We start from the raw sequence: 13182 nt of genomic DNA on the forward strand, positions 1-13182 counted from the left end.
GAAAATGGGATGTATGTTTTTAGCAGAAGAAGGTGTGAAGTGCAAAGATGCATTTTTTTTAGGGAAAGGAAAATACAATGTGTTTTTTGGATAAGGTAGCATATAAAGCATATGAGGTTGTTTTTGTTTTTTGGGTTCTTTTCTTTTTCTTATAAATAAAGCAAAGGAAAGTAATTTGTCCTAAACTAGAACCATTGTTTTGAAATTAGAAAGGAAAAGATAAGACAAAAACGGAAGGTATAAGTCATTTGCAGGTTTGTGGATATTGCAGAAGTTTGTGGAGGAGTAAAGAATTTCCATGTGGTCCAGCTAACTAAGACTGGAATGGGAAACTGAGTCAACTACATTATGTGTATATGGATGTATGTGAACGCTCACCAGACTTTTAACCATGGCCATTTTTAAGCCTTTTATAATTTATGGACAGTTACGGTTTTACTCTGATGCTTTGGCAAAATATATTCCCACAAATGTGTTTTGTCTTTAAATATTCATTAAAAATACCTTACAAGTATTCTGAAATACAGGTTTCTGGTAACTTTAAAAACACAACACTGAATTAGGTAAAGATTTATACAACTCTAAGGAAAAACTGGATTTATGAAACTACTGACAAGAAGATAAAGATCAACAAGAATTAATAACATGGGTAAGAGTGATTCTAGTTTTTGTAACTTTTCACATAAAATATTACCGGTGAGACAGGTTAGTTAGCATGTTGTTAGGTAGACAGGAAGGTCCCTGGTGGAATAAACAAAAGGCAGTCATTTCCTAAAATTCCAGATTCTGAATTCTGAAGTAACTCGTTCATCCAGGACAAATGGAGCAGATTTAATAGACAGGAATGAGTTATTGTGCTAATGCTTTCAGGATGGGCAATCAGAGCAAAAAAAAAAAACCTGGTACACAAATTCCATTAGAAGGCGTCAGTTCCTTTCTTCAAACAGGCAAGAGGAGATATAAGAATAAGAGCCTTTGCCTGATGCAGGCACCCCATTTGGGACCCACTCCTGCTCGGAAGCTCTGACCCTTTGCTTTTTAATAAACTGTCCTCTTTTACAACACCTTGCCTCTCCTTGGTCCGTGCTTCCATTCTTTGGTTTCATGAGACACGATCCCGGCACGCACTCAAAAACTCTCCTACATCGCTGGTTTTTACTCTGTTTTCCAGGTATAAGAAAATGTTTTCCTAAACTACCTATGATCTAGAGCAATTTGGTAAATTATACCTTTGTAAACAAAATTAAAGCATTTATCTTTTCCTTCCTACCTGAAGCCTCCAGATTTCAGGTCCTCTTAACTAATCCACCTGTGACCAAACTGAAAGGTGTTGACTCTTGGACTCATGTTTCCTAATTTAAAGAAAGCTCTTGCACCAAACTGGACAGCTCAACCAACAGAACATTTGAAATTTAAAGTGACTGGGAAACGAAGCAGATCACATCTGTTGTGGACAGCTAACCCAAGATTCCGGGCCAAACCTGTATAATTCCCCTGCCTTTCTTCTCACTTTAATTCCTTCCTATCTCACAAAAATATGAGAGGTCAGCCACCCACTGTAATAGTTGTTTGCTTTTCCCCTTAGTTTCTATCTGGGCAGATAACATTGGGCATCATCTGTAAACCTACTTCACACGTCCAAATGCACCCTAATTACACACATAGACAAGGACATTTCATGCCTGGTGATGTCAGCCCCCGTGAAGGCACCAGATTAGGAAGAATACCTTTTCCTTGGGCCGGTATTAAAATGAAAAAATACATGATTATCAACACATCAAAAATCTTGCAGGAAATCGCTGTATCTACCACTAAAACAAATCCGACCAGGAAAAATCTTTAAATCCCCGTATGTGCGTTATATTAGGCAGTAGAATTGCTCTTGACCAGCTCCCAGCTGAGCATGTGCGGTTTGCTCTGTTGTTAATGCCTCTGGTACTTGGATGAAACACCCCTGGAAAATAGATAGAGCTAAATAAAATCCAGGCACAAACCTAATGACTAAATACAGTGCCCACTGACACCTCAGGTTTTTTAATCTTCAACTAACTGCCCTCAGGCATTGCCTCTTGGTTCAAATCTATTCTTCAAATTGAACTTGACATTTTATTTGTTATTATAAAATAGTTGCTGCTCTAAAACCATTAGTTTTGCATGTCTTGGTGTTGTAAAAACACCACTCTGATAATACTTGCTCAACATTTTTGAAATGCTCACTAAGGCCTGTGAGACTTTACATAAAAAACCTCAAGAAAGTACAGACAATGTCTGCCCTTAAAGGAACAAGACGGCAAAGCCTCCTCTGTGCTGGCGCTCGTGTTGCTCCAATGTAGCTAAAGTTCCTAAGAACAAGGAAACCCACTTTCCCTCCGTCGTGGGACATGACGTACCAGGAATGACTTTTCCTGGCAATGAGAGACTGACAGTGGCCCGACACCCCGAAAATGAGCCGTCCTAACAATGGAGGGCCAAGGACGCTTTACTGACCGATCAGTGCTGCTTTCCAGTGATTTATCAGTCATGCTTTGAAGGAAAGATGGCGATGAAAATGGGGGAAATGTCAAAAAAAATAAAAATATATTAAACAGATCCACTTTAAAATAGAGCGACAGCTGCCATCCCAGAGGAACTTTGCACATCTTATGCCTCAAACCTTTGAAATGTTAAAACACAGAAAAATAACTTTTGCACTGGGCCTAAAGCAGCATTATGTCTCAAACAACTGTTTGCAAAGATAACAAGAAAGCTGTTATTCTGTCTACTGCACTGAAAATTTTAATTATTTAGAATTAGCAAGGAGATGTCATCAAAATAGCGGCGTGAGGTGAGCCTCTGTAAAGCTCCCCTGGAATTTACAAATAATCGAACAACAATAACCCCACAAAGGACTCCCTGCACAGCAGACACGCAAGACAAAGAGGCCCACTACCGAAATCACCTACAGGTGGGAGATTCACGCGAGTGGAGGGAGGAGGAAAGGGAGAAGTGCGGAGACGGAGCCACGTGGGCACAGGACGCAGACCTAGCTCAGTGCTCCCAGCTCGCTGCTTCCCGAAACTACTGCAGCTGTGGGAGAGGGAAGAAGTCTGACTACTAGGGCTTTGCTTATGGCCCACAGGGCTGAGGGGGTAGCATAAAACATGGCTGAACCCAATGCTCACGGCAGAGACCTCGGAGAAAAGACTGAGGGAAGAAGGCTGAAAACGGTGGTTTAAGCCCGCACTGCCGAGCAGAGAACGGAGCCTTAGGCACTGAGACTAGCCGCCCCCTCCCTACCCTCCCAGAGCTCGCCCGCCCCCACCTGCCCGGTGCTAGAAGCAGAACAGTAGCAGTGTCAGATCAAAAGAACAGAGTATTTGCAGTTCTGAGAACTGTGGACCGCAGACACAGATTCTCAGCCCAACTAGTTCCGACAAAGGGGAGTGAGCTGTGGAAGCAGGACTGGCTGTGGTGGTGGTCACTGCCATTGCTCTGGGCCACCTCTCACAACTCACCCCGCCCCTGGTCCCACCTATCTGGGCGGATCCCTGCAGGAGTAAACAGAACTGCTGAAACATACGGGCTCTGAATCAGGAGCTGGAAGAGCTTTGGAACATCAAAAGCTCTCTGCATACCCACACGGACACTGCGCCCTGCGATCCAGGCAAACTATTAACAGAGGAGAAGCCCATCTCCCACGTAATTCCCCCATTGTGTGAGAAGCTGGAATAGTGCAGAGAAAACATAGCACTACCGTGTGGGAGAAGAAAAATAAGTTGCAGTTGGAGAAATAATAAAACATTCTACCAACAAGTACTGGCAAACAAAAGAAAGACCGCTTTCTATCAACCTGTTGCAGAAGTCACTCCTGTAGATGTCTAGGAAGAGAAATAGTAAACCAGTAATCGCCATGAATAACCAAGGCAACAAGATAGCTCAGAAAGAAAGTGAAAAGTCTCCAGAGAAGGCATTTAAAGATACAGAAATGTGTGACTTAAGTGACAGAGAATTCAAGATTGCAGTTCTGAAAAAACTCAACGAGATACAAGAAAACACAGATAGGCAGTTAAATGAACTCAGAAACTCAATCAAAGAACAGCATGAGCATTTTACGAAAGAGATTGAAATTTTTAAAAAGAATCAAATAGAATTTCTGGAGATTAAGAACTCAATAGAAGAAATTAAGAATGAAATAACCAACTTAGGTAGTAGAGTTGACCAGATGGAGGAAAGAATCAGTGACATAGAAGATAGAAACCTGGAAATTACACAGATGGAAGAAGAAAGAGACTTGAGACTTGAAAGAAATGAAAGAACTCTACAAGAACTTTCTGACTCCATCAGAAAGAGCAATATAAGAATAATGGGCATACCAGAAGGAGAAGAAAGAGAGAAGGGAACAGACAATATATTCAAACAAATTGTTGATGAGAATTTCCTAAACTTGTGGCGAGAACTGGACCCTCGAATCCAAGAAGCGAATAGAACACCTAATTACCTCAATCCCAACAGGCCTTCTCCAAGGCACATTGTATTTTAGCTGTCTAAAATCAACGACAAAGAAAGAATCCTCAAGGCAGCCAGGGAAAAGAAGACGGTAATCTACAAAGGAAAGCCCATTAGATTATCATCAGATTTTTCAGCAGAAACTCTACAGGCCAGGAGGGAGTGGAACCAAATATTCAAACTATTGAAAGAGAGAAATTGTGAGCCAAGAATAATATATGCAGCAAAGATATCCTTTAGATATGAAGGAGGAATAAAGACCTTTCCAGACATACAGAAGCTGAGGGAATTTTCTAATACATGACTTGCACTCCAAGAAATACTAAAGAAGGCTATTCGACAACCATCAACAGGGACAATTTGTGGCAACCAAAACTCAAAAAGGGGGAGAGTAAAGGCCTGAACCAGAATATGGGAATGGAGAAAGTAAGCATGCTGAAGAAAATGGAATACTCTAAATATCAAACTTTCTTTTATATAAACTTCAGGGTAACCACTCAAAAAAAAATCCAGAACTGAAATATATACTGTAATAAAAGAAGAAACAGAGGGAAACATCATATAATACCATCACCCAGAAAAATAGACAACAACAAAAAGGCAAAGAAACAATGGAGACACAGACTTGCCAGAAAACCAAAGATAGAATGACAGGAAATCCTCACATATCAATAATCACCCTAAATGTAAATGGACCGAACTCACCAATAAAAAGGCACAGAGTAGCAGATTGGATCAAAAAACTAAACCCAACCATATGCTGTCTCCAAGAGACACATCTCAGCTACAAGGACAAGCATAGACTCAAAGTGAAAGGGTGGAAATTGACACTCCAAGCAAACGGTACCCAGAGAATATCAGGTGTAGCCATAATGATATCAGATGAAACAGACTTCAGGGTGAAAAAGATAATAAGAAACAAAGATGGACATTTCATAATGGTAAAGGGGACTGTACAACAAGAAGACATAACAGTCATCAATATTTATGCACCCAATCAGGGAGCACCGAAATATACCAAACAATTACTAACAGAACTAAAGGGAGAAATTGACCAAAACACAATTATACTAGGGGACTTAAATACATCATTGACAGCTATGGATAGATCACTGAAACAGAAAATAAATAATGAAATAGCAGCCCTAAATTACACATTAGATGAAATGGACATAATTGACATTTATAGAGCACTTCATCCTAAAACATCAGACTATACATTCTTTTCTAGTGTACACGGAACATTCTCAAGGATAGACCATATATTGGGACATAAAATCAGCCGCAGCAAATTTAAGAAGATTGAAATCATACCAAGCATATTCTCTGATCACAAGGCTTTGAAACTGGATATCAACTGCAGAAAGAAAGCAGGAAAAAACACAAATACATAGAGATTAAACAACATATATATATATATATATATATATATATATATATATATATATATATATACACACATATATATATGTATATATATATGTGTGTGTGTATATATATATATATATATATATATATATATATATATATATTAAGATTTTATTGGGGAAGGGGAACAGGACTTTTATTGGGGAACAGTGTGTATTTTTTCCAGGATTTTTCCCAAGTTGTTGTTCTTTCAATCTTAGTTGTGGAGGACGCAGCTCAGCTCCAGGTCCAGTTGCCATTGCTAGTTGTAGGGGGCACAGCCCACCATCCCTTGCGGGAGTCAAACTGTCAACCTTGTGGTTGAGAGGACGTGCTCCAACCAACTGAGCCATCCGGGAGCTCAGTGGCAGCTCGGCTCTAGTTGCCATGTTCAATCATTAGTTGGAAGGGGCACTGCCCACCATCCCTTGTGGGAAATCAAACCTGGCAACTTTGTGGTTGAGAGCACACTGGCCCATGTGGGAATCAAACTGGCAGCCTTTGGAGTTAGGAGCACGGAGATCCAACCGCCTGAGCCACTGGGCCGGCCCTAAACAGCATACATTTAAAGAATGACTGGGTCAAAAAAGAAATTAGAGGAGAGATCAAATAGATACATAGAAACAAATGACAATGAAAATACATCCTACCAAAATTTTTGGAATGCAGCGAAAGTAGTTTTCAGAGGGAAATTTACATCATTACAGGCCTATCTCAAGAAACAAGAAAAATCCCAAATAAATAACCTCATGTTACACCTTAAAGAACTAGAAAAAGAAGAACAAGTGAAACCCAAGGTCAGCAGAAGAAAGGAAATATCAAAAATAAGAGCACAATTAAATGAAATAGAGAACAAAAAGACAATAGAAAAAATTTATGTGACAAAGAGCTGGTTCTTTGAAAAGATTAATAAAACTGACAAAACCTTGGCTAGAGTCACTAAGAGAAAAAGAGAGAAGACACTGATTAACAAAATCAGAAATGAAAAAGGGCAAGTTATCATGGACACCACAGACATACAAAGGATCATCCAAGAATACTATGAAGGATTATATGCCACCAAATTCAATAACCTAGAAGAAATGGACAAGTTCTTAGAAACATATAGCCTTCCAAGGCGGAACCAGGAAGACCTGGAAAATCTAAACACACTGATCACCAGTAACGAAATTGAATCAGCCATCCAGAACCTTCCCAAAAGCAAAAGTCCGGGACCAGATGGCTTCACTAGTGAATTCTACCAAACCTTCAAAGAGGAGCTAATACCAATCCTGCTCAAACTCTTCCAAAAAATTGAAGAAGAGACAGTACTCCCTAACTCATTTTATGAGGCCAACATTACCCTGATAACAAAACCTGGTAAGGACAACACAAAAAAAGAAAACTAGAGACCAATATCTCTGATGAATACAGATGCAAAAATCCTAAACAAAATTCTAGCAAATTGAATACAACAATGCATTAAAAAGATTATTCACCATGACCAAGTGGGGTTCATCCCTGGGTTACAACTATGGTTCAACATCCACAAATCCGTCAATGTGATACACCACATAAACAAAATAAAGGACAAAAATCATATGATTATATCAATTAATGCAGAAAAAGCAATTGACAAGATACAATATCCATTTATGATTAAAACATGTAATAAAATAGATACAGGAGGAAAATACCTTATCATAAAAAAGGCCATATATGACAAGCCCTCAGCTAATGTCATACTCAATGTTGAAAAATTGAAGCCCTTCTTTCTACGTTCAGGAACACGACAGGGATGTCCCCTATCACCTCTGCTTTTCAACATAGTGTTGGAAGTCCTTGCCAGTGCAATCAGGCAAGAGAAAGAAATAAAAGGCATCCAAATTCGGAATGAAGAAGTTAAATTATTACTCTTTGCAGATGACATGAGGCTATATATAGAAAACCCTAAAGACTACACCAAAAAGCTATTAGAAACAATCAACGAATACAGTAAATTAGCCAGCTACAAAATCAACATACAAAAGTCCATTGCATTCCTATATACTAACAATGAAATCTCAGAAAAAGAAATACAAAAAACAATTCCTTTTGCAATTGCAGCAAAAAGAATAAAATACTTAGGCATAAACATAACCAAGGATGTGAAAGACTTATATGCTGAAAACTATAAGACGTTTTTGAAAGAAATTGAAGAAGACACAAAGAAATGGAAAGACATTCCGTACTCATGGATTGGAAGAATCAACATAGTTAAAATGGCCATATTACCCAAAGCAATATACAGATTTAATGCAATGCCCATCAAAATCCCTATGGCATTCTTAAAAGAAATAGAACAAAAAATCATCAGATTTGTTTGGAACCACAAAAGACCCCGAATAGCCAAAGCAATCTTAAGAAAAAAGAACAATAATGGAGGTATCACACTTCCTGATTTGGCTTGTACTACAGGGCTACAATAATCAAAACAGCATGGTATTGGCAGAAAAACGGACACATAGACCAATGGAATAGAATTGAAAACCCAGAAATAAAACCACATAAATATGGACAGATAATTTTTGACAAAGAACCTAAAAACATACAATGGAGCAAAGACAGCCTCTTCAATAAATGGTGCTGGGAGAATTGGATAGCCACGTGCAAAAGAATGAAACTGGACTGCTATTTGTCACCATGTACCAAAATTAATTCAAAATGGATCAAAGACTTAAGCATAAGACCTGACACAATAAACTGCATAGAAGAAAACATAGGTACTAAACTTATGGACCTTGGGTTCAAAGAGCATTTTATGAATTTGACTCCAAAGGCAAGGGAAGTAAAAGCTAAAATAAACGAATGCGACTATATGAAACTTAAAAGCTTCTGCACAGCAAAAGAAACCATCGACAAAATAAAGAGGCCACCAACTGAATGGGAGAAGATTTTTGCAAACAGTGCCTCCGATAAGGGGCTAATATCCAAAATATACAAGGAATTCATGAAACTCAACAACAAAAAAACAAACAACCCAATTGAAAAATGGGCAGAGGACCTGCAGAGACATTTCTCAAAAGAGGACATACAAATGGCAAATAGACATATGAAAAAATGCTCAACATCACTAATCATCAGAGAAATGCAAATCAAAACCACAATGAGATATCACCTCACCCCAGTCAGAATGGCCATTATCAACAAGACAAATAGTAACAAGTGTTGGAGAGGTTGTGGAGAAAAAGGAACCCTCATACACTGTTGGTGGGAATGCAGACTGGTGCAGCCGCTATGGAAGGCAGTGTGGGGGTTCCTCAAAAAATTATGAATAGAATTATCATATGACCCAGCAATCCCTCTCCTGGGTATCTACCCAAAAAATCTGAAAACATTTATACATAAAGTCACGTGTGCTCCAATGTTCACTGCAGCTTTGTTTACGGTGGCCAAGACATGGAAACAACCAAAATCTCCTTCGATAGATGAATGGATAAAGAGGTAGTGGTACATATACACAATGGAATACTATTCGGCGGTAAGAAAAGATGATATAGGACCATTGGTGACAACATGGATGGATCTTGAGAGTATAATGCTAAGCGAAATAAATCAGACAGAAAAAGCAGAGAACCATATGATTTCACTGATATGTGTATATAAACCATAAACAACAAAAGAACAAGACAAACAAATGAGAAACAAAAACTCATAGATACAGACAATAGTTTAGTGGTTACCAGAGGGTAAGGGGGATGGGGGGTGGGAGTTGAGGGTAAGGGTGATCAAATATATGGTGATGGAAGGAGAACTGACTCTGGGTGATGAACACACAATGGGATTTATAGGTGATGTAAAACAGAATTGTACACCTGAAATCTATGTAATTTCACTAACAATTGTCACCCAATAAATTAGAAAAAAAAAAGTTAAAAAAGAAAGAATTGGCATCACTACATTTTGTTTTCTGCACCAATAGAAATGCTTTCCTTCTATTGATGTAATTTTTCCCCTTCCTTTGCTAATAAATACCCATTGCTTTTCCTTCCTAACTGGAATATTATGTTGGTTTCTGTCTGAATCAATGCTTCCCCCCCCAAAAAAAAACCACAAAAACATATATATATTAATCTCAAATGCTTGTTGCTTCTCACTTTGAAAGCCTTTTTATTTTTAGGTTAACACACCCAAAGAGAGAGGTGGACGAATCATAAATGTACAGTGGATTTTCCCAAAGTGAACGTTGGGATAAGCAACACCCACACCAAGGGACATTTCCAGCTCCAGGAAACGCTCTTGAGACGTATTCAGTCATAGACCAACCTCTCCCCAAGTAGCTCTTAGCTTGATTTTTGACAGCACAGATGAGTTCTGTCAGGTGTTGGTAGACTGGAATATTACAGGGGAAACCCCTCGGTATCTGCCTCTCACTCAACAGTATGTCCCCGGGTCTCACCCCTAAGGCCGTGTGTGGTTGTAGATTATTCATTACAATGGCTACAGGGGGTCCGTTGTATGAACAGGACCACACTTCTGTCCTCTGACGTTCATGGGCATTTGTGTTATGCCCAGATTTCACAAATCATGCTGCTATGAACGATTTTCTCATATATGTATTCTGGCACACACATGTATGCATGTCTATTAGGTATATAAGTAGGAGTGGAAATGTTGGGTCATAGGGCAAGTGAATGTTTGGCTTTAGACTGTACTGCCAAAGAATTTTCAAAGTATTTGAATCAATTTACTCTCCTACTAGCAATATATGAGTGATATAATTAAATTATTGCCTACAATTGATTTTATCTGACTTTTTCATTTTAGCCATTCTGGGAGGTGTGCAATGATATCCCATTATAGTTAATTTGAATTTCCTGCCTAAAAATGTTGAGCAATTTTTGTAAATTTCCTGGTCTTGTAAGTATCTTCAAGAGGACACTGGACTGGACTAATTGTTAATAACTGAATGGGACTCCTGTAATGTGCCAGCATCTTTTAACTGTTATGGTCGTTTTGTTACAAATGGATCTATGGTCAAAGACCTGTGGTGTAATAAATAATATTTGATCTTTGTCCCCAGTTCCTGACAGAGCACCTGAAACCTTTGAAATCTCCTGAGTGAGAAAACTGTCTTTGGGATGCCAATGATATGACTCTTGGCTGAGGGGTCCTAGAGAGCTTCAGGGTGGGGAATCGTCACCAAAAAGACCAGCCGTGATTAGAAGGTTGCAACTTTCAGCCTCACGCCCTGACCTCTGGGGAGAGGAGCCGGAGGCTGAGTTCAATGACCGATGGCCAATCACTTAATCAATTAGGCCGACATCATGAGACTTACATTAAAAAATAACACTTAAATCGACGGAATTCAGAGAGCTGCCGAATTGCTCATGACATCCATATGCTGGGAGGGTGACACACTCCACCTCAGTGACACAGGCTCCTGTGCTGGGGACCGTTCCAGACCTCGCCCTGCAGACCTCTTCATGTGGCTGCTCACTTGTGTCCTTTATAACCAACTGTAACAGTAAGCTTAGCATTTTCCTGCGTCCTATGAGTTGTTCTAGCAAATTATTGAACTTGAAACGGGACCCCCAACTTAGTACCCACATCAGACAGAAGTGCAGGTGACATGGGGACCTGAAACTTGTGAGTTGCGTCTGAAGTGAGGGCAGCCTGTGGGATGGAGCCCCTAACCTGTGGGGTCTCATGTAACTCCAGGTAGGTGGTGTCAAGAGTTGACTTGAAGTGAAGGACACACAGGGGTGTCCGAGAATCAGAGAATTGGTTCAGCGGAGAGAAAAAAATCCCTCACCATCCCACAAAGGAATTTAGAATAAGAGTGAGCAAGTCAACCTCCACCTTGAATGTCAGTTATTTATTTTTTTAAAGTTTATTGGGGTGACAATTATTAATAAAATTACATAGATTTCAGGTGTACAATTCTAAAATACATTATCTATATCTCACATTGTGTGTTCAACACCCAGAGTCAGTTCTCTTTCCATCACCATATATTAGACCCCATTTACCCTTTTCTAGACTCTCCCTCCCCCTTACCCTCTGGTAACCCCTAAACTATTGTCTATGTCCATGAGTTTTTTTCCTTCATTTGGTTGTCTTGCACTATTGTTGTTTTCAGTTTTATATACCACGTCAGTGAAATCATATGGTTCTCTACTTTTTCACCTGACTTATTTCGCTTAGCATTGGATGTCATTTATTAGTCCCTGTTCTTTCAGCCAAACCTGAGAGCCTATAAAGTACCAGAGAAAGTTCTAGTCTCAGATCTTTGGTACAAGAATTAAAATTAGTTATTATTTTTCCATCCTTCACCCCCAGCACCTGAACTCTCTTCCTACATTAGGAAAATTCCACATATTGAGTCTTGGTGGGATGCAGAGGCCACTTCACCCCATAAAAGAAGGAAACCCACTGTCCCTAACACTCTTGCAGCTGGACAGGGCATGAGGCTCCCCCGTCAGGTGACCACATGCCAGTCTCTGACTCAGGACGTGGTGACACAGAGGCTGGAACCATGCAGAATGCATTTGGCAGTAACAACCCAGCTGCCAGGAGCAGCAGTGACAGCAGTCATGGACGCAGGGTCCGGGGTCCACATGGATGTCAGTGGTGTGAGCAGTGACACGTGTGACAGCAGCAGGGGCAGTGGTTCCTGGTGGGACCTGACCTGGGGGGACTGTGGGTCAGTTCTGGGTGCATGGGCTCAAGGCTGTTCTGTGTCCTCCCCAAAATAGTGCTAGACCCCAATATCATAGATAGATGATAGATAGATGATAGATGGATGGATAGATAGATAGATAGACAGATAACTACTTTATATCTAAATTAGAAAAAATTTGGATTCCATTGTTTACTCCCAGAAATCAATGTGGGGAATAGTTTCAGGAGCAAGTGTTCAGAGATTTTATTATACTGACCTGTGACCCACTCCTAAATCTCCCACCTGACTCTGCCCCATGGTAGAGAGAACGACATGTAACTCCCAACATCACGTCCTCCCCTTTCTAAGAAAAACACCTTTAAAAGTGTATTTAAGACCATTCCCCACCCTGAGCTCCATCACTGACCTCAGAGGGTCCCAAGCTGGCTGAGCCCCACGACAGCTTGTGGGCTTGTTACAGACACTCAGGCCTCTCCCAGACCCACCGTCTCAGAGAACCGGACACAAGCCCAGGAGTCACTTCTGTAACAAGCCCTGCAGGTGAGGCTGACGCACAGCCCTGTGGGAATTCTGGTGACGGTCTTGCTACTAAAAGTGTGACCTGAAGACCAGCAGCAGCACCAACCTCCTCATGAATCCAGAGTCTC

General features: G+C 40.1%; 1 pseudogene; it reads right to left on the reverse strand.

The window, feature by feature from the left end:
- Positions 1–13182, reverse strand: part of LOC148758874 (di-N-acetylchitobiase pseudogene) — a 63288-nt pseudogene that overhangs the window by 49288 nt on the left and 818 nt on the right.

The sequence above is a fragment of the Rhinolophus sinicus genome, chromosome 2 (assembly GCF_057876585.1).
Source record: "Rhinolophus sinicus isolate RSI-liver-muscle chromosome 2, RSI-T2T, whole genome shotgun sequence".
Classification (NCBI taxonomy): domain Eukaryota; kingdom Metazoa; phylum Chordata; class Mammalia; order Chiroptera; family Rhinolophidae; genus Rhinolophus; species Rhinolophus sinicus.